Source organism: Ovis canadensis, chromosome 3 (assembly GCF_042477335.2).
Source record: "Ovis canadensis isolate MfBH-ARS-UI-01 breed Bighorn chromosome 3, ARS-UI_OviCan_v2, whole genome shotgun sequence".
Taxonomy (NCBI): domain Eukaryota; kingdom Metazoa; phylum Chordata; class Mammalia; order Artiodactyla; family Bovidae; genus Ovis; species Ovis canadensis.
In genome coordinates this window covers 7,098,916-7,116,205 of record NC_091247.1, presented here as the reverse complement: position 1 = coordinate 7,116,205, position 17,290 = coordinate 7,098,916, and the positions used below count along the sequence as shown (strand labels likewise).

The 17,290-nt window shown below is 57.0% G+C and overlaps 1 long non-coding RNA gene across 2 annotated transcripts; it reads right to left on the bottom strand.

Annotated features, from left to right (window-relative positions):
- Positions 1 to 1,983: 1,983 nt before the first annotated feature.
- On the bottom strand, positions 1,984 to 8,627 carry LOC138438023 (uncharacterized). 2 transcript variants are annotated; one of them, XR_011256247.1, is made up of 3 exons: positions 8,433 to 8,627; positions 6,580 to 6,736; positions 1,984 to 2,780 (listed from the first exon to the last, which is right to left on the bottom strand). It is a non-coding gene; the product is annotated as an uncharacterized lncRNA (long non-coding RNA). The 2 variants fall into 2 exon arrangements; XR_011256246.1 differs by lacking the exon at positions 8,433 to 8,627 and having other exon boundaries at positions 6,580 to 6,827.
- Positions 8,628 to 17,290: the final 8,663 nt, after the last annotated feature.

Genomic DNA, 17,290 nt, shown 5'->3' with positions numbered 1-17,290 from the left:
CATCCCTGCCTCCCTGACTGGTCCTTCCAGCCCCTCGGCCTCTCCTTTGTTCCTAGAGCGTCCCCACCCCCACCCTTGCCCAGCCTGTAACCCCCCACGTAGGTCGGCCTCTCCACTTCTCACTTGTTTAAACATGACTGCTGTTTCAGCATTCAGCTCGAGTGATGCCTTCCCCAGCAGCTCCTCTGGGCTCTCCGTCTTCCTGCTGCTGATAAATACAGTCTAGTCCCATATGGTCTGAAAAGCTAGTGTTTGGCAGCATAACCTTCTAGGGGTGCATGGGTCTCTCCAGAGTCTTCCACATGCACGTCAAATGTATCTGGGAGCAGTATCAACCCCAAATAGACTGTGAAGACAGGGGCTGAGTCTTTTTTTTTTTTTAACTTTTTTTGTTTTTGTTTTGGCCACACTATACAGCTTGTAGAATCTCAGTTCTCTGATCAGGGATTGAACTCAGGCCACACGGCAGTGAAAGCTTGGGATCCTAACCACGAGGCCACCAGGGAACTCCCTGGGGCTGAGTCTTAATCCTCTCTGCTGGGCCCAGGGAAGACCGGCCCTCAGGCCATCAGCCCACCTCTGCTGCCACCTCCCCTGCTGTGTGCCTCAGTGTCCTGATATTCAGTCGCTCGTCATGTCCGACTCTTTGTGACCCCATGGACTGCAGCAAACCAGGCTTCCCTGTCCTTTACCATCTCTCTGAGTTTGTTCAAACTCACGTCCACTGAGTCGGTGATGCCATCCAGTCATCTCATCCTCTGCCACCCCCTTCTCCTCCTGCCCTCAATCTTTCCCAGCATCAGGGTCTTTTCCAACGAGTCGACTCTTTGCATCAGGTGGCCAAAGTATTGGAGCTTCAGCTTCAGCATCAGTCCCTCCAGTGAAAGTGTCTGGCCTGCCATAAATGCCCCATCGATGGGAAGAGGTGCTGCTGTTGTTTTCGGGGCTCTTATTTTTATTTCCAGGACGCTTTCTGGAGAGGTGTAGCCAGATATGGATGCTGAGAGGGGCTGCTGCTCTCTGGAGGGAGGCCAAGTCTTACTGCAGCAGGAAACCTCCCTTCCTCCCCACCCCCACCAGCCTAGAACTGGAACAAGCCCATCACACCCGCCTTGTCCATGCAGCCCACTCCAGCCTCCACTCCAGGGCTGCAAGCTTCTAGGGGCAAGGTAGGGGCAGGGAGAAGGACCAGCTTTTAATTCTTTTCCCCTCTCATAGCCTGGAGTTGACCCTCAGTGTGACACTGAAGGGGCCCTAGGGAGGCTGGGGTCAGGCAGAGGAGAGCAGCCTCTTGCCTAATGAAGTCTGCCCAGAGCCCAGACCTCCTGCAACCTAATTAGATTTTATGATCCCAAAGGAGCCACCCTGGGTCCTTGCTCACTTCCAAACCTCATCAGCACCCTGCCTCATCCAGTCCAGGCCCTGCATCTCACACACAGCTGGCAACCTGCCTCTGGCACTGGCCTCCGACCCCTCCCACCTGAACGCTGGTTCTGCCGCCTCGCCTGTCTCACCCACTCTTGATCAATGCTGGAGACATCTTTCTAGAACACAGATCAGAATGGTATCCCCCTCCACTCCCCAGACTCTGACTCTCTTCATCAGGGACCTCTCCATCTTTTGACTCACAGTCATCACCTGGGGATCCTATTGAAATGGAGAGGCATTGGGACCCATCTCCCAAGAGCACGATTTTGGGGGTTTGGAGCAAGGCCCAGGAACCTGCATTTCACAAATAAGTCCCTCTTCAGGTCTGAAGACAGGGACCCACTTATAGTGTCACATTCTGGCTCAAAACCCTAAGGTCACAAGGATAAAAATGTGAACCTGGCCTTCTGGAGCGCTGAGAAGTTGTGTTATCAAGGAAGGTGGCTAGAACAGGTTTTCAGAGAGCAGTTTTCTCACCAGATTGCTAGCCTTAAATGTCTAGACATGGACTTTCACTTTGGCCTTGGGGTTCACAAATGCCAGGCGTGGTCCTGCTTGGATCTCAGCTTTTTATTGCCTCATCTGCAGGATAAGTACCAAGGGGCTTAGCTTGGCTTAGATCTGACCCCCTCCCTTCCCCATTTTCCAGCATCCAGCTCATGGTCTTTGAAGGCACCAGGCAGCTTATCACCTCTGTGCATTTGTACATGTTCCCTCTGCCTGGAACACTCTTCTCCCACTTGTCCCTTTGGAGAACTCCTATTCATCCCTCAAAACCCCATTTAGATTCCACGGTTACTGAGGGCCGCATCATGCCCTCACCTCCCTTTCTGGTTGCACATACACTGCTTTGTTATAATGATTCTGTCTTATTGCTTCCCTGGAGGCAGTTTATCATCTTTGCTGTAACGGTTTTAGAATCAGGAGACTTGGTTTTACCTCTGGCCCTGATGCTTACCAGGGATCTGAACTTGGGTGCTGTCTACTCATCTCTCTGAGACATTTTCATTATTGATAAAAGGGAAATTAAAATACTCCCTCTGCATTGGGTTGCTTTGACGTTTGAATGAGATGACCTATCTGTGGGACTTGGCACAGTGCATGGCACAGAGTCACTGTTCCATCGTTTTGACATCATTCCTCATGTTGAGCAAGTTCCGTGACGTCCACGAGTGTGTCTCCTTGTCTTTAGACCCTTGAGGCTTCTCCCAGAATGGACCGCGGGAGGACAGGTTGCAGGGTAGTGCAAGACTCTGCTGTTCTGCCGCATCCCTGGAAATTGTCCCCATCCTGAGCGCTTAGGGAGAGGGCCTCGTGTTCCTCTGGGGGCATCCATCAGAAGTGAGAGAAGCCTGCAGTGCCCAGAGGGTGAAAGAAACACAAGGATCAGAGTGGACGCTGAGCCCCAGCTTAGAACAGCTGTGTAGTCTGGGTGCCTGCCCTCATCCCATCCCCTAGGGTCCTGCCCAGTGTCGGGGGGAGGACAGGGTGCCCGGGAGGCATGAAGACTGGCCCCAGCTGCAGAGCTAGAGCGAGAATCTCTTGATCTCTTGGCTGCACCAAGAGGCGGAGGCAGCCGGGGCCCTGGAGATGGTCTCCATGACAACCGCTGCCACTCACTCCCCATCTCGGATGTAAATTAGTTACAATTTTATTAGTGTGCAGAATTTCAAGAGGCCGGATCCTGCCTTGGAAGGGAAAAGGATGGTTGGTGGGGGGGACGGGGGAGAGTTTCCAAAGGCTTCATACTCCCAAGAGGCCCCCAAACTCCAAAGTAGGTCCACGGAGAGTGAATGGGGTCCCATGCCCTCATTTATCTGGACTGTCAGCCGGTCTGGGCTGGGCGAATCAGCCTGTCCGTGGAGACGAGGGCACACAGAGGCCTGAAGCACCAGCAGTGTGCCCAGTGCTCTCCAGGCCTGGTCTGGCCTCCTCTTGGCAGCCTGTCTACCTCCCCACTGGTCAGGGAAGGTGGCTGAGGGCCGCAGAGGTCATTAGCTGGCCCAAGGGTGCCTAGCTTGCCCCGGCCAGGCTCCTGTTCTCCCCTCTCCGCTCAGCTGCCTCCCAAGGTGGGTCAGAGGTCACTGAAATGCTACTGGGCACCGAGGCAGGCAGGTGAGGGCATTGCCAAGAGTTTGGGTGTCTGAGTAACTTGGGGCCCTGGGTTCAGGATCAGCATGCGAGGCTGCTGCAGAGGTGGCCAGGTGATGTCTAAGTCGAGGCTTTCTGATTCCTGATGCTCTGAATCTCACGTGCAGATACAGGGCATGAGCGAACACACATTCTTCCCCAAAGGAGAGGGGAAAAGGGACAACAGTATCTTTTTCCTAAGGCCGTTGTTAAAATTAGTTTGTGTCCCCCAAGGGACAGCCCACTGTGCGTGCCCCTAAGGTGGCATTGCTCCCTCCACCACTGAGAACGAGCTCCGGATGGCAGGACCCAATGAGATGGTGGACCAGCAACAGCCCCTGGGCTCCCGACTAGGGCTGGCTCGGTGGTGGGCACTGGGGCACCCTCCTGGGGGCAGAGGAGTTGACGCTGCAGGGACAGGACCAGGTACACACGGGGGGAGCAGGAAGCAGACAGGGAAAGCTCCAGGCAGGTGTGAGTGGCTGGGCCAGCGAAGGACAGAAAGCTGAATAAAGCACCTGGAGGCGTGACAAAGTGCAGTGAAGGCTTAGGACACTGGCCTTTGGGAGGACGGATGGAAAACGGATGGCAGGCTGGACAGGGGACTAGATGGGGATGGATGGAAGATGGATGGGAGGCCAATGGGAGGCTGGATAGGAGGCTGGGTGGGACAGGGATGGGAAGATGGATAAGGTGGATAAAGGATGGGCGGAGGATGGATGGAGGGCGGTCGGGAGGCTGCTTCACACAGTGGTCAGGCTCGTGGGCTACGGCCACAGGCTCTGGGATTCAAACCCCCAGCTAGTCATTTAGCAGCCATATCACCTCGGACAAGTTTCTGTAATCTCTCTGAGCCTCAGTGTTCCGGGCAGGAGGGTGGATGCACAGGACCCGTGGAAGGAGCAGTAAACTGGGGGCTCATCCATGTAAAGCACACAGTAAGTGTTTAATCAGTGTTTGCGCTATCATTTCATTAAACTCAGCCTTGGGGACATGGTGGTGAGAAGAAACGCGGGGGCCGCCCTTGGGGGTTTGAGTCCACTGGGGGAGGTGATCAACTCTGACGCAGGGCCCCTTGGGGTGGAGAAGGAAGGAGGGAAAGGGGGAGGTGTGGAGGGGATATGCGATCTGTGTCCCGGGGGGCTCAGGACAGGGGCAGGGCAGGGGCAGCCGCTGAGTGTTCAGGTGAGAGTGGATGGAGAAGCCACTGCTGGGCGGGAGGGCGGCCGGGAGCAGAGGTGAGGAGGGCAACTGCGGTTCACACAGGGGAGACGTGGGCTGGACAAGGTGGGGCCCAGTGGGGTGCTTTTCAACAGGGGGGTCTATGCCAGCGGAGTCTCCTTCACTCAGTCAGTATCTAGGATCCAACCCCACTTCCGCCTCTGGGCCTCAGTCTCCGCAAGTGTGTGTGGGCTGGAAGATTCCCAGAGGTGTTTCTAGAGTTGGGGACAGTCTGAGCCTCATCCAGGTGGATGGCAACACAGAGCTCTCTCCTGTTGGGGCGGGCACCTCTCCTTCCTAACAGGGCTGGAGAAGCAGCTGCAAGGCCACAGGCCTGCCCTCCTGTGGTCCAGCCCACGTGTGAGAGCGACATGGAAGTGTTAGGGAGGGGTCGATGGAAGGAGAGCATCCCGCCGCCTTCCACAGGGCTCTGTGTCTATGGATCTGTCCATCTGTGTTAGAACACGGCCAAGACGCTGGGCGGGCCCCGTGGCCTGTGGCCTGGGTGACCCTGTCCTGGAAACGTCCTTATAGACAAAGCACCAATTCTCTGTGGATAGCGAGGCCCCTCTTTAGCTCCCTAGTGCCCGTTCCAATGTCCCCATGAGGATGACAGGCTCCTTGTACTTCACTGAGTTCAGTGTCTGGCACCAGGTGCGGAGGTTGACTCCCTGTGGGGCAGGGCCACCTGTCCATCTCCCATCACATGGAACAGAAGCCCGTGGAGCAGCATGGCAGCTCCGGCTGGCTCCCGCCCCCCCCCCCAACCCCAACGTCTCCTCCATCTCCCATCTTACAACTCGCCATATTTTGTGGCCCGAGGGCTGAGAATTCTAACAGGCAAGAGCAGGGATGGGCCCGCCCACCCTGTTCCAGTCGTGTGTCTTACTAATTATACCACACACCGGAAAACTTAATTAAATCGATGCTTGGTGTGTAATTTCAACTAGTTTGGAAAGGAGGGGGAAATCAAACAAACAGCCACACGGCCCGGTGCCGCCTTAGCAAAACCTGGCCGTGCCCCGGGTGCTGGGGGCACTTGTCTGCCAGGCTCAGCTCTGGGGCCAACACTTTCCCTCTGAAGCCCCAGAGGCCGCTCGCTCCCTGGACTCTGCAGCCACACACACACACACACACACACACACACACATACACACACACACACACTGACACCAAGAGCCACAGGAGGGGGCCAGGTAGTCAAGGGGACAGGGATGTCGGGGGAAAACCCTAAGAAGCTAGGGCTGCATTAAATGGTTAGCAAGACAGTAGGATAAAAACATAAGGAAATACAAGGAAAAGCCAGATCCGTCTAACTTAAGTACAACCTCTGACCCTCTGGGATTCATTTCCAGGTCTCTCTGACCCTCCTCCTCCTCCTCCTCCTTCCTGTCCCCCTTTCAGTGACACTGCTTCTCTATGCTCTGTGCATGAGGGCGCCCAGCTGCAGGCTGCTGGGACCAGGGTGGTCCGAGGGGAAGGGACCACACCCAGGAAGGGCATCCTGGGGCCCAGGTAGCGCTGCAGTGGCGGAGGAGGGGGCGACAGTCAGGAAGATTGGCAGGGAGGAGCTGAGCATCCTTCTATTTGATCCTGGTGTAGGGTTTTGAACCCTGTACTCTGTCAGCGAAGAGAATTTGAAGAAAAAAATAAGACAGGCATTCCCCAGCAGTGGAAGGAGCTCCAGAAGTCCGTATTTACTCAGCCCCAGATGGCTACAGCACTGGGCAGGAGCTGACTCACAGCAGGCACCTGGCGTTCCGGGCACAGATCAGACAGGCCCTGCTCCAGGGGACTCACCATCCAGGGTGGGAGACGCAGAGGAAACAAGCTACAGAGAGCAACGGGTCCACGGGCCAAGGCCTGCAGGAGAGCCCCGGGGTCAGGCACGCCACCAACAGCTGGCAGCTACCTCAGCCCCAGGAGGCAGCTGCCATCCCCGTAGAGCCTGAGGAAACTGAGGCAAAGGCAGTTAAGTCACGGCCCAGGGTCCCCGCTGGTAACCACCGCAGCTGGACTGCAAGCTGCTGCCTCTGACTGGATTATAACTGTGGAGAAACAAGGCTGCAGTGAAGGGGTCTGGGGGTTGCAGGCAACTCCCTGGGAGAGGGGGCTTCTAGCTGCGTGTGCTGTTAGTTCTGGGCCCAGCACCAGGCAGCCCATCAAGACCTCACTGGAGCCCCATTTTGGAGATTAGGAGACTGAGGCACCAGAGGTTAAGGGACAGACCTGGTGTTCAAGGGCAGGGAGAGCGGCTTGGGGCTTTCGAGACCTCAGTCTGCCCTACCCCACCCCACCCCCAGCCCACCTGGCCGTCACGCCCCACAAGGCTGTGGCCACCGCATCCTGACTCAGAATGAACAAGACAGGCGAAAGAGAGAACAAAAGGCCTTGCTCTGCAGAGAGGTGAGGTGGTTTTCCCAAGTCACCGGGCCCTGCATCAGCTGGTGGGGTCTGTCCCAGATGCTGGCACTCCGCCCACTGTCGCATGGATGACATGGAGGCAGCAGGTCACGCAGGGCGTGCACCCGGCACCCGGCACCCGGCACCCGGCACAGGCCGACCCAGGAAAGGTGCTCAGTCGACGGTGGTGAATGAATGAGTGAATCTGACCAACAGGGATAGCATGGGTCCCTCCCTCTCCAGGAGAGTCTGAGTGTTCAGCTAAGTGGGATGTCAAAGCTTAGCTGGGACTGGGCTCGGGCCCTGGTTCCATAACTAGCAGGTCACAAGGAGCCAGACTCCAACCTTGGACCCATCCTTCCAGTGACTGGACCAAAGGCTGGGGTGCCACCAGACACAGGCCAGCTGCTCAACCCAGACTCTCCTAGCCAGACTCCCTAGTATCCAGGGTCAGGGGGCAGGGCAGAGAGCTGGAGGTCTCTTCCTTAGAGCCCCAGGGACAGTCCTCCATCCTCTTGCCTCTAACCCTCCACTCCCTGGTCCCTCCTCCTCCCTCCCCATCCTCCCCTCCGTCCTCATCTTTCCCCTTCAACCCCATCCTTGCCCTTCAGAGCACCCCCATCTCCCAGGTTCCCCTCTTACTCAGGCTTCTCTCCCTCCCTGCGTCTCTCCTTTTCTGCCTCCAGTTCTTCCCCCCACCTCGCCGCCAGGGGCCGGGGGATTTGCAGTTTCCCCGAGCAGCCATCTCCGCAGCTGCACATCTGGGTCATTAGGACGCTCCGGAAAACCGGGGCTGCCTGAGCCCCTACTCCTCCCTTCCCTCCTCTTCTCCCCTTCCCCACCCTCCTCCCCCCAGCCTCCTCTCCATCCTCCTCCAGCCTCCCACCCTCCTTCCTCTTCCTCCACCCACCATCCTGCTCCCCCCCTCCCCAACTCCCCGCTCCAGCCAGTATTTTTAGCTCGGCTGCTGTGCATTAGTGTGCAGGGGCGCTCCTGGTGAAGCCTGGATGAGGTTTTATCTGTTGTGACAGCCCCAAGGGCAGCTGGCAGACTTTTCTCCCTCTTAAGTTTGGAGCGCGCTCCCTCTCCCGCGGGTCAGAGCCTCAGCTGGATGGAAGTGGGGGGGCGCGCAGGGTCTCGGCCGGTTCGGAGCCCCCTGGCGCGGCGTCGGGGCCAAGCGATGCCCTCCCCTCCCCCTCCTCTCCCCTCCCCCCTCCCTCCCCAGCTCCCCCTCCTCCCCCTCCCCCCACCTCCTCCGCGGGCCTCCGGGCCTTTGTCTCTGGAAGCCTCCGCGGCGGAGCCTGCTCGCCGCACGCGGGGCTCCCGCGGCCCCGCGGCTGTTCCCTCCCTTCTCTCCTCATTTACTCCTTTCCTTGGGCTGCTCCTCTCAAGGTTCAGTCCCTCTCGGCGTGCGCCTCTCCTGCCCGCCTCCCTCTCCGGGCCCCTCTCCCCTCCCTGGCTCTTCCCGGCCTCCCTTCCCACCTCCCCTTCTCCCCGCTCCCCATGCCTCTCCCTCCTGCCTGCTGGGGAAAGGGGCCGGTCCGGTGAGCGCGCAGACCCCAGCCTTCGGCCCGGTTTTCTGTTCCTCCGCCCCTGGCGGGTTCCTCCTGGACCTCAGGATGCGGGAGGTCGTGAAGGGACCCTGGAGCCTGAGGGTTCTTCGAGCTGCGCCCCCCACCCCTTCTCCAGGGCTAACCGTCAGTGAGGTCCACCTGGATGCCTTTCCAGGACTCCCTCAGGGGGAGCCTGACAGCACTGGGACCTGCTGCTGATGGACAGACGCCCCAGGACAGCCCTACTCCCTCGGGGACTGCCTTTGCCTCTGGTCCACGGCGGGCAGAGTCCTCCTGTGCCGGTGTAGGCACGGGGAACTGGTCTCAAAGCCTCAACCTTTGTGAATGATCGTGTAAGAGAAGCAACCTCTGTGCATGGCACTTTGCAGTTCACACTGTTATCTGTTCCTTGTCTCAGTGGCTGTGACCCTATTTTGTCCCCCCCCCAGAGGGGTGGTATGGAGCTCAGGGAGGCCAAGCATCTTAGGTACAGACCCTTGGCCCACCTGGGTCTGACCCCTGCAGCCTAGGCCTGGCATCTGCTGGACCCTGCCCCCCACCCTAAGCTCAGCACCTTTCAGGGGGGCTTGGAGGCCCAGAGAGGCAAGGTCCCTGCCCAAGGTCACACACTCCAGGTCGATGCAGAGAGAAGAGGGGTTTGGGGGCTCAGAGCAGGGAGCCTGAGGCCCTGAGGGATCCCAGCAGCGGCTGGAACTCTCACAAGCCTGTCCTCTCCCCAGGGGAGTTGAGGGGTGGGGGTTGAGGGGGCCAGGCTTTGGCCCTCTGCCTCCCCTGCTCCTGGGGCTGATGAAGGCTGTCATATGGAGAGAGCACTGGCCCGTCTAAGACCTGCAGCCTCAGCTCCCATCCCCGCTCAGGGCCCCCAGCTGTACTCTGGGCTCAGCTCCCACGCCCTCTCCTGGTCCCCCCAGCCCTTCCTTCTCCTGGTCTCTCTCCCCATCCAGCCCTTCAGGGCTCTGCTTTCAGGATGCTCTGATTCTGCTGCCAGGCTGGCCCCTCGCTGGTGCCACTCTCCCTTCTGTCCTCTCTCTCATCTCCTTTCCGCAGCTTTCAAGTCTCCTTCTCTCTGTGTGTGTGCGTTGCTGTTTCTGTCACCCAGCCCTCTGCTCCGTCTGGATCTCTTTCTCTCTCTCTCCCTCCCTCTCCCATCCACTGTTTCTGCCCAGCACACACACACACACACACACACACACACACACACTCCTGTTGTGCATCCCTGCAGCAGTGATGGGTGAGGACTGACCCCAGGAGGAGAACCCACGTTCCCATCCCTGGAGGCACCTCCTGGCTCAGCCTAACGCTAAGGCTGTGGTGGGCTGGCCTTCCAGCGGTTTGGCAGCTACATTTTTCTGAGGCTCTGGCGCAAGGCTTATCCCTGACCCAGCCAAAGTTTCTGGAAGGCGGGATCCCCAGCGCGCCCTCCCAGTGGTCCCCACATTGCAGGGACCCAGGATTTGAGAGCAGCCCGGAGGGCACAGGGGTCAGGTCTGGGCTGGGCCCCCAGAGTTGGTAACAGGGAAGGAGAGGGTAGCTGGGTGACCACCAAGCCTGCTTCGGAGGCGCCCGGTCCTCCAGGCTCCTCTCTGCCCCGCGCACGTGGACTTGGAAGGCCCGCACCAAGGGCCATCAGAGTTCTCAGGCCTCCAATCCCCTCTTCTTCGCCCTTGCTCCTCTAGGTACCTGGGAACCTGGGCCCTGGAGACCAACAATCTTGGGTTCAAGCCTCGCCCCCTCTTACTAGCTGTGCAACTTTGGGGGTGACTGACTTCACCTGTAATGTGGGGCTAAGGCAGCTGCCGCTCTTCCCCCGTTGCCCAATTTCTCGGCCTTTCTGCCAGCACCGGCTGGGCGTCAGCCCTGAGTTGGAGCCCTGGTTCTACCACCTGAGAAAGTCATCGGATCCATGGAGCCTCAGTTTTCCTCCTCCATAAAATGGGGCTATTGATAGTCTAGCCTTCATGGGCTGCTCTGAACTCACCTGGGGATGCTTGGCTCAGGGAGTGGAGAGGGTAAGAAAGGGAGTAGCTGTCGAAAGCTGTTTTATGTTGCTGCGTGTTGTTCTGAATAGTCAGCCTTGCCTCCCGCCCTCCAGCTTTCAGGAAACATTCAGTCTTGGGCCTGGGGCTCAGGGACCGTGTGCCCCACAACCCTTTGTGTGCTGGGGAGGGAGAGCTGAGTCTGCTTTGCCCTAGACTTTGAGGCCAGCTTTCCCCAGCTCAGATCCAGGCCTCTGGGCATTGGGAGGTTGCTGTGCTTGTGTGACTGGCTTTGTCCCCAGATTGGCAGCTGACCAAGGAAAGGAGGGACCTAGGTTTGAGGGAGGGCCAAGAGTGGAGGAGAGGGAAGGGGAACAATGGTTTTGGGAGCCCAGGAGCCCTGCTTGCTCTTCCTTGCATCACCGTGAGCAGGGGGGTGGGGGTGGGCCAGGGGACCCCTGGGCTCAAGGAGCATCCATCGAGCCTTGGGTCCCAAAGCTGGAGTTACCGTTCCAGCTCCGACAGTGAAGCCCTCCGTCCTCCACCTCATACCTGTACCTCTCCCTGGCTTGCCATTTGTTTCTAAACCTTCAGCTCCGTGATGGAAAGGGCTTGGTCTTACCCCCTGCTGCGTCCCCAGTGCCGGTGACGCAGCAGTGACTGATAGATGTTGAACCAGTGAGTGAATGAATGACTCATCAGGTGGCCAGGGGTCAGCCTGGCTCTTTCTAGATGACCAGGCTCAGTGGTGCCTGGGGGCATACTGCTGGGCCCTGGGTCCCTGAGAAGGCCACGGTTAACCCCGAGAGGGGTGGAACAGCCTGGTGCTTTAGCGCACAGCTGTGGAGTCAGCCCTGGGTTCAGGTTAGAAGGGGGAAGACCTGGGGGTGGGGGGCGGTATTCTTCACCCTTTGTGGGCCTGGGCCAGCCCTGTCCTGGTGTCCACCAGGGTCACAGCCCCTGGGCACGTTTCAGGTTTGTGCGTCATTGCTACCTCGATGTTGATGTCCTTCTTGGCTCCTCCAGGGCCACTTACCTATAAGGCTTTGGTTTGTTTCCCCGTTTCGCTTGCCCCTGGCCCAGCTTGCCTCCTCTTTGCAGGTGGTTTCTGTGGGCACTCAGCCCCCTGGACATGCTGCCGGCTTAGCCCCCTCCCCTGCCTGCTCTCCCACCACAAGAGCCTCTGCATCTACTGTTCCCTCTGCTGGGAATGCCATTCCTCTTGGTCTTGGCTTGACTGCCTCTGACATGTCTCCCATCCTCCAAGGCAGCCCCAACCGCCCTGCAGTGTGTGGCCTGATTACTCTCCTGAATAAGCACACTGGTGCTCTGCTCCGTTGCATTTAGCACAAATCTGTGAGCCTCTTGTCATGGGGCTTTTCTTTGCTCATCACCTGCCTGTCTCCTTAGAAAGTCAGCTCTGTGCTGGCTGGGCCAGGCTCTGGCTTGCTTCCCCAGTGCTTGCATGGGTGCATAACATGAAGGGATCCCTGCATTGCCAGACCTCAGAGCAAGGCTTAGCATGCGGTGCAGACAACAGTGAATGAATGGACACAGGAGCCAGTGAGTAGACGAATAAGAAGATGGCCTTTGAAATCAGACTGCCTGGGTTTGTAGCCTGACCTTCTGCCATCCTTGGGCAGATTTGCCTCTCTAGATTTCAGTTTCCTCATCTGTAAAATGGGGATAACAGGGGTGATTACCGTGTAGGGTGGTTGTGTGGATTTATTATGTATTGGAGTACAGTTGATTTACCTTGTCTTGGTAGTTTTAGGTGCACAGCACAATGATTCATTTCCCTTATAGGTCATTGCAAAATACTGAGTATAGTTCCTTGTGCTATACAGTAGGTCCTGGTTGATTATCTGTTTATTTTTGATTGGTGCATAGGCTCAGTGGTTAAGAATCCGCCTGCCAATGCAGGAGACGTGGGTTTGATCCCTGGATTGGGAAGCTCCTTTGCAGGAGGAGATGGCAACCCACTTCAGTATTCCTGCCTGGGAAATCCTATTGACAGAGGAGCCTGGCCGGCTACAGTCCATGGGGTCACAAAGGCCTGGCTCAGCGACTGAGCACATTTGGAGAGCTGCTTTCCAATGTTGTGTTACTTTCTGCTGTACGACAACGCGAATCAGTTCTAGGTATACATAGAGCCCCCTTTCCATTTTATGGACAGTAGTGTGTACGTTAATCCCAACCTCCTAATTTACCCCTCCCAGCCTTTCCCCTTTGGTAGCCATAGGTTTGTTTTCTGTGCCTCAGTCTCTTTCTGTGGTGTGGATTAAATGACAGCTGAGAGCTCTAAGCACACAATATGTGAGTATCAGATAGGCTTTGCAGACATCCCGTGTGCAAATGCCAACCCTTGATACCCCCTGCCCCACCCCCACTTCTCCTATAGTCTTCTTCATCTTGGGAAATGGTACCTCCCACTGTTCGTGCCACGGCAGTCATCCTTGACTTTTCTCTTTCTTCCACCCCCACATCCGATCCTTTGGCAAATCCTGATGACTCTACTTGAAAGAAACCCTGAATTCAGCCATGTCTGTCTCTCCCACTGTTGCTGTCCCCAGCCAGGCCAGCATCGTCTCTCGCCTGGACCCCACCAGCCTCTGACTTCTCCCACCTTTCCGCAGGCTTCTCCAGGCTGTGATCCACTCAGGAACCAGAGAGACTCTGTAAAACACAAATCAGCCCCTGGCTCGCTCTCCCCCACCCCACTGGCTTCAGGCGGTCATAGAGAAAATCTGAGCCCCACCCCCAGAAGACCCGCACCGCCCTCAGGGCGCCCGGAGATGCCACCTCAGGGCCGCTGCACTTGCTCTTCCCCTGCCCAGGACTTCTCATGCCGCGTCTCTGCGGGGCTCACCGCCTCCCTTCGCCCAGGTCCCAGTCCGTGGTCGCCATCCTCATCGCCCTAACCTTCCTCTCCAGACTCCATCCCTTTCATTCTCCAGCCTAACCCCTCACTGTTTTCTCTCTAACTTGTCTTGCTCCCTGGCCCTTGGTATCGGCCCGTTTCTTTATCTCTTTCTTCCCTAGAACATGCGCCTCCCAAACTCGGGAACTGTGTCTTGCTGTCCAGAAAGCCTCCTGGTTTTTAGGACAGTCCCTGGCAAGAGCATGGGCTTGTTGATTGCCCTGATGGCCCAAGTGAATGAATGAGTGCTATTAGGATCATTCTTGCTCTGCAGAAAGCCAGAGAGAGAGAATTGAGGAGAGAGTTAACACGATTGTGCCTAATAAGAGAAACTCCAGCAGCCTGACCCGGCCTGTCTTCTGCCAGAGACCAGCGGGCTTTCCGTGGCTGGGGCTCAGTCTGACTGCTGCTATGGTTACCGGGAGCCACGGCCTCCAGAAGAAAGGCAAGGCCAGGCTGACTCTGCTGTTCTACTCAGCTTGTCACACATCTTCCTTGAGTGGTCCAGAGTCTGGTGGAGAAAGATCACATTCAAAGAGAGGTGGCCACCCCCATCTTGTCTTGGCTCCATTGTGCCGGATGGAGAGAGGACAGAGGGGCTGGCTGTTCTGGAAAACGGTCCATGCTCAATCCGCACGTGTTGAGGACCAAGCCAGGCTCTGGAGGGGACTCACAGGTCAGCAGTCCGTGGTCCCTGCCTGCAGGGAGGTTTCTGGCAGCTGGGAGTTCCAGGAGACCAGGGCAGGCTTAGCTGTGTATAAAAATAGCCCGTGCTCTCTCTGCCTGAGAGGGAGGAGGCAGGCACCTAGGGAGCCAGTGAGAGAGTGCTACAGTCCCCTCCTTCCTGCTGGCCCCTCACCCTGAGGCAGCCCCGTGGCCTGGGATGGAAGGGCCCCTACTTCTGCAGTGCTGGAGTCCCAGGTTCTTGGCACCCAGGAATGAAGTAGCATCTTCTTTAACATCAGGCCCCACAGGAGGCCAACACATTAAAGCGTTTGCTCAGGACCTCGCAGCTGGTATGGCAGAGCTTCTAGAAGGGTGTCTGGCTCTTCCCGTGGCCCTCACCGGGCAGTGATGTCCTCGGATCATCCTTATCATTTTTCTGCTCTTTCAGCTGGACACTCCATCCCCGATCTTCACTGCAGAGAACAGACTCCTGAGCTCCGGAAAGCCTTGGGGACTGACCACAGCTCCCTGAGGAGCTCCTGCAGAGCCTGGAGGTCCAGGGCTGAGGCCTGTTACCGTCACATCACTGTCTCTGCCTCAGCCTGCACGTGGCTTTCTCCTCTTCTGTGTCCCTTCCTTGTCTCCTCTAAGGACACTTTTGATGACATGGAGACCCCACCTGGGTAATCTGGGATGATCGGATTTCAGTATTCTTGACATCTCAAAGGACCCTTTCTCCAGATAAGGTCACATCCACAGGTTCCAGGGATGAGGATGTGGACTTATCTTTTGGGGGCCACCGTTCAACCCAATGCGACCTCCAGCATTATCACTGCTATCAGCATCCTTACCAACATCAGTTAAGTACTAATATGTACCAGGCTTAGTCCAGGTACTTTTCCTATACCATCTCCTTTAGTCCTTAAGACAAACTTAGGGCAGGTACTGTTATTATCCTATTTAATAAGGACATTGAGGCTCAGGGAGAAGTCAGCGCTTGTCCAGGGTCTCCCTTGAAACCCAGGCAGTTTGATTTCAGTGTCTCCTGCCTTGCCGTAGTTATCTTCCTCCACCCCCATTCTGTTTCCGATCATACAGATAATTCCATGGAAGAATCAGTGTGGGGCAATGAGCACCCAAATGGGCGGCAAGGTGCCTGGGTTCTGATCTAGGTTCTGCCACTAGACAGCAGCAGATGCCAGCTGGGTCTCTTCCCTACTCTGGGCCTCAGTGTGTCCATTGGTAAAATCGGAAAGTGGTTGGTTTGGATAATCTCCAAGATCCTCCCAGCTCTGAAGTTCTGTGATGCTGGGTGTCATCTGTCAACTTGCTTCTATTCAAACGCTGCCCACAGCTCAACTCTCTAAATCTGCTACCTACTGCCAGAGATGGGTTTGCTTGGAAGGCTGGAGGAAGGGGTAGCAAGTGCTGGTAACAGAGACACGAAGGCCCTACTTTCCCTCTCCCCGTACCACCAGGCTGGCAGCACCCTGCTGTGGAAGGCCTAAGGGGTGGGATTACTCTCTTTCTCTTGGAGCCCAAGACTTTTGGTCCATACATTCAGGGCAGGATTCCGAAGCTGAGAGTTGTCATGGTTGTTGGGAACAGAGCCCTAGACACACACGCTTTAGCCAGAAGCTGGCCCTCACAGTAGACTCCAGAAACCATCTGGGGGCTGGAAAAGTCAGTGTTGATCATCTAAGGCCAAGAGACTGGGAGAGGCCACAGCGACCCCATCCCAAGCCTCCTGCCCTTGGAAGGGGGGAAAAAACCACAAAACAGGCTGAGGGGAGTCTCTGAACGTTGCTTCCAAAACCTGGCCTGCTCATTAAGAGTCGTTTGTTTATAAGTATAAACAGATTTTTTTAAAGTCCTTTTTAGATTATGAACTCAGGCCCTTTTTCTCTGGCTCTTTCCTCTGCTTCTCTGTACAGAGCACGACTGTTTGCATTTCAGCTAAGAGTGGGGAGTTAAACTAGGGACAGGATTGCCAACTTTCATTAGCAGGTGAGATTAACATCTCAGCAGGGGCCTGGGGGGTGGGGCATCCTTCAGGTCCATCCGATCCCCCACGGACACTTCCCCCGACAAATCCCCAGTTGAGGGCTCCCTGTGGGGGTAAGCCCGGAGTTGGAGGAACCGGTGTTTATACCTGCCGAGTTCATCTCCCCTCGCCTGGCCTCGAGCTGAGCCTCACCCCTCTTCCGAGGCCCCGGGTCCAAACACTGGCTCTGCTCCCCGGTCTCTGCTGGGTTTGTCCCTGCAGGTGTCTGGGCAGAATGAAACCTGGCTGTGTGACGTTGGGCCACTTGCTCACTCTCTCAGGGTACAGGAGTTTTAAGTGGGGAGGTTTGTTGGAAGCCAAGCCCCAAGCGCAAGTGGAAGAATTCGACCCTCCTCGCGGTTCACGCGCCACCAGCCTCCCCTGGCTGGGTTTCAGGCAAGACCGAGAATTTTTTGGTTTTTTTCTGGTTTAGTTTCGTGTGCTTCCAGCGGCAACGGGGCTGTTCCACCACAGTCCCCAGGAAATTGTCCACGTAGGACAGAGCCTTTCCGAGGAGAATGAAGTCATCTGTTCCTTTTTAAAAAAATTTTTTGTTGCCTTCTCCTTCAACACGAGTCACCCGGCCTCTGCACTCTCTCCCCCACGCAAACAACAGGCCCGGCGAGGTGGGGTCGGCTGGGCGGGCGTGGGGATGGGGCGAGGAGCGAACCCCACGGGCCGCGGGTGCTGCCAGGGGTTGGGGAGCGCGCCCCCTTCTCCGCCCCGGTCCTTGCCCAACACCCGCTCCCTGTCCCCCCCCCCCGCCGCTTCCACCCTCGACTAACCCCGGGAACGCCCGAAAGGTGAGCTCCCGGGAGGGCCGCCCGCGCTCCGGCGCGGCCCGCTCGGCAAACAATAACAGTAAATAACGCTTCCTTGTCAACGTAATAAAAACGGAAACGGTTACAATGTTTTTTAATAAGCGTCC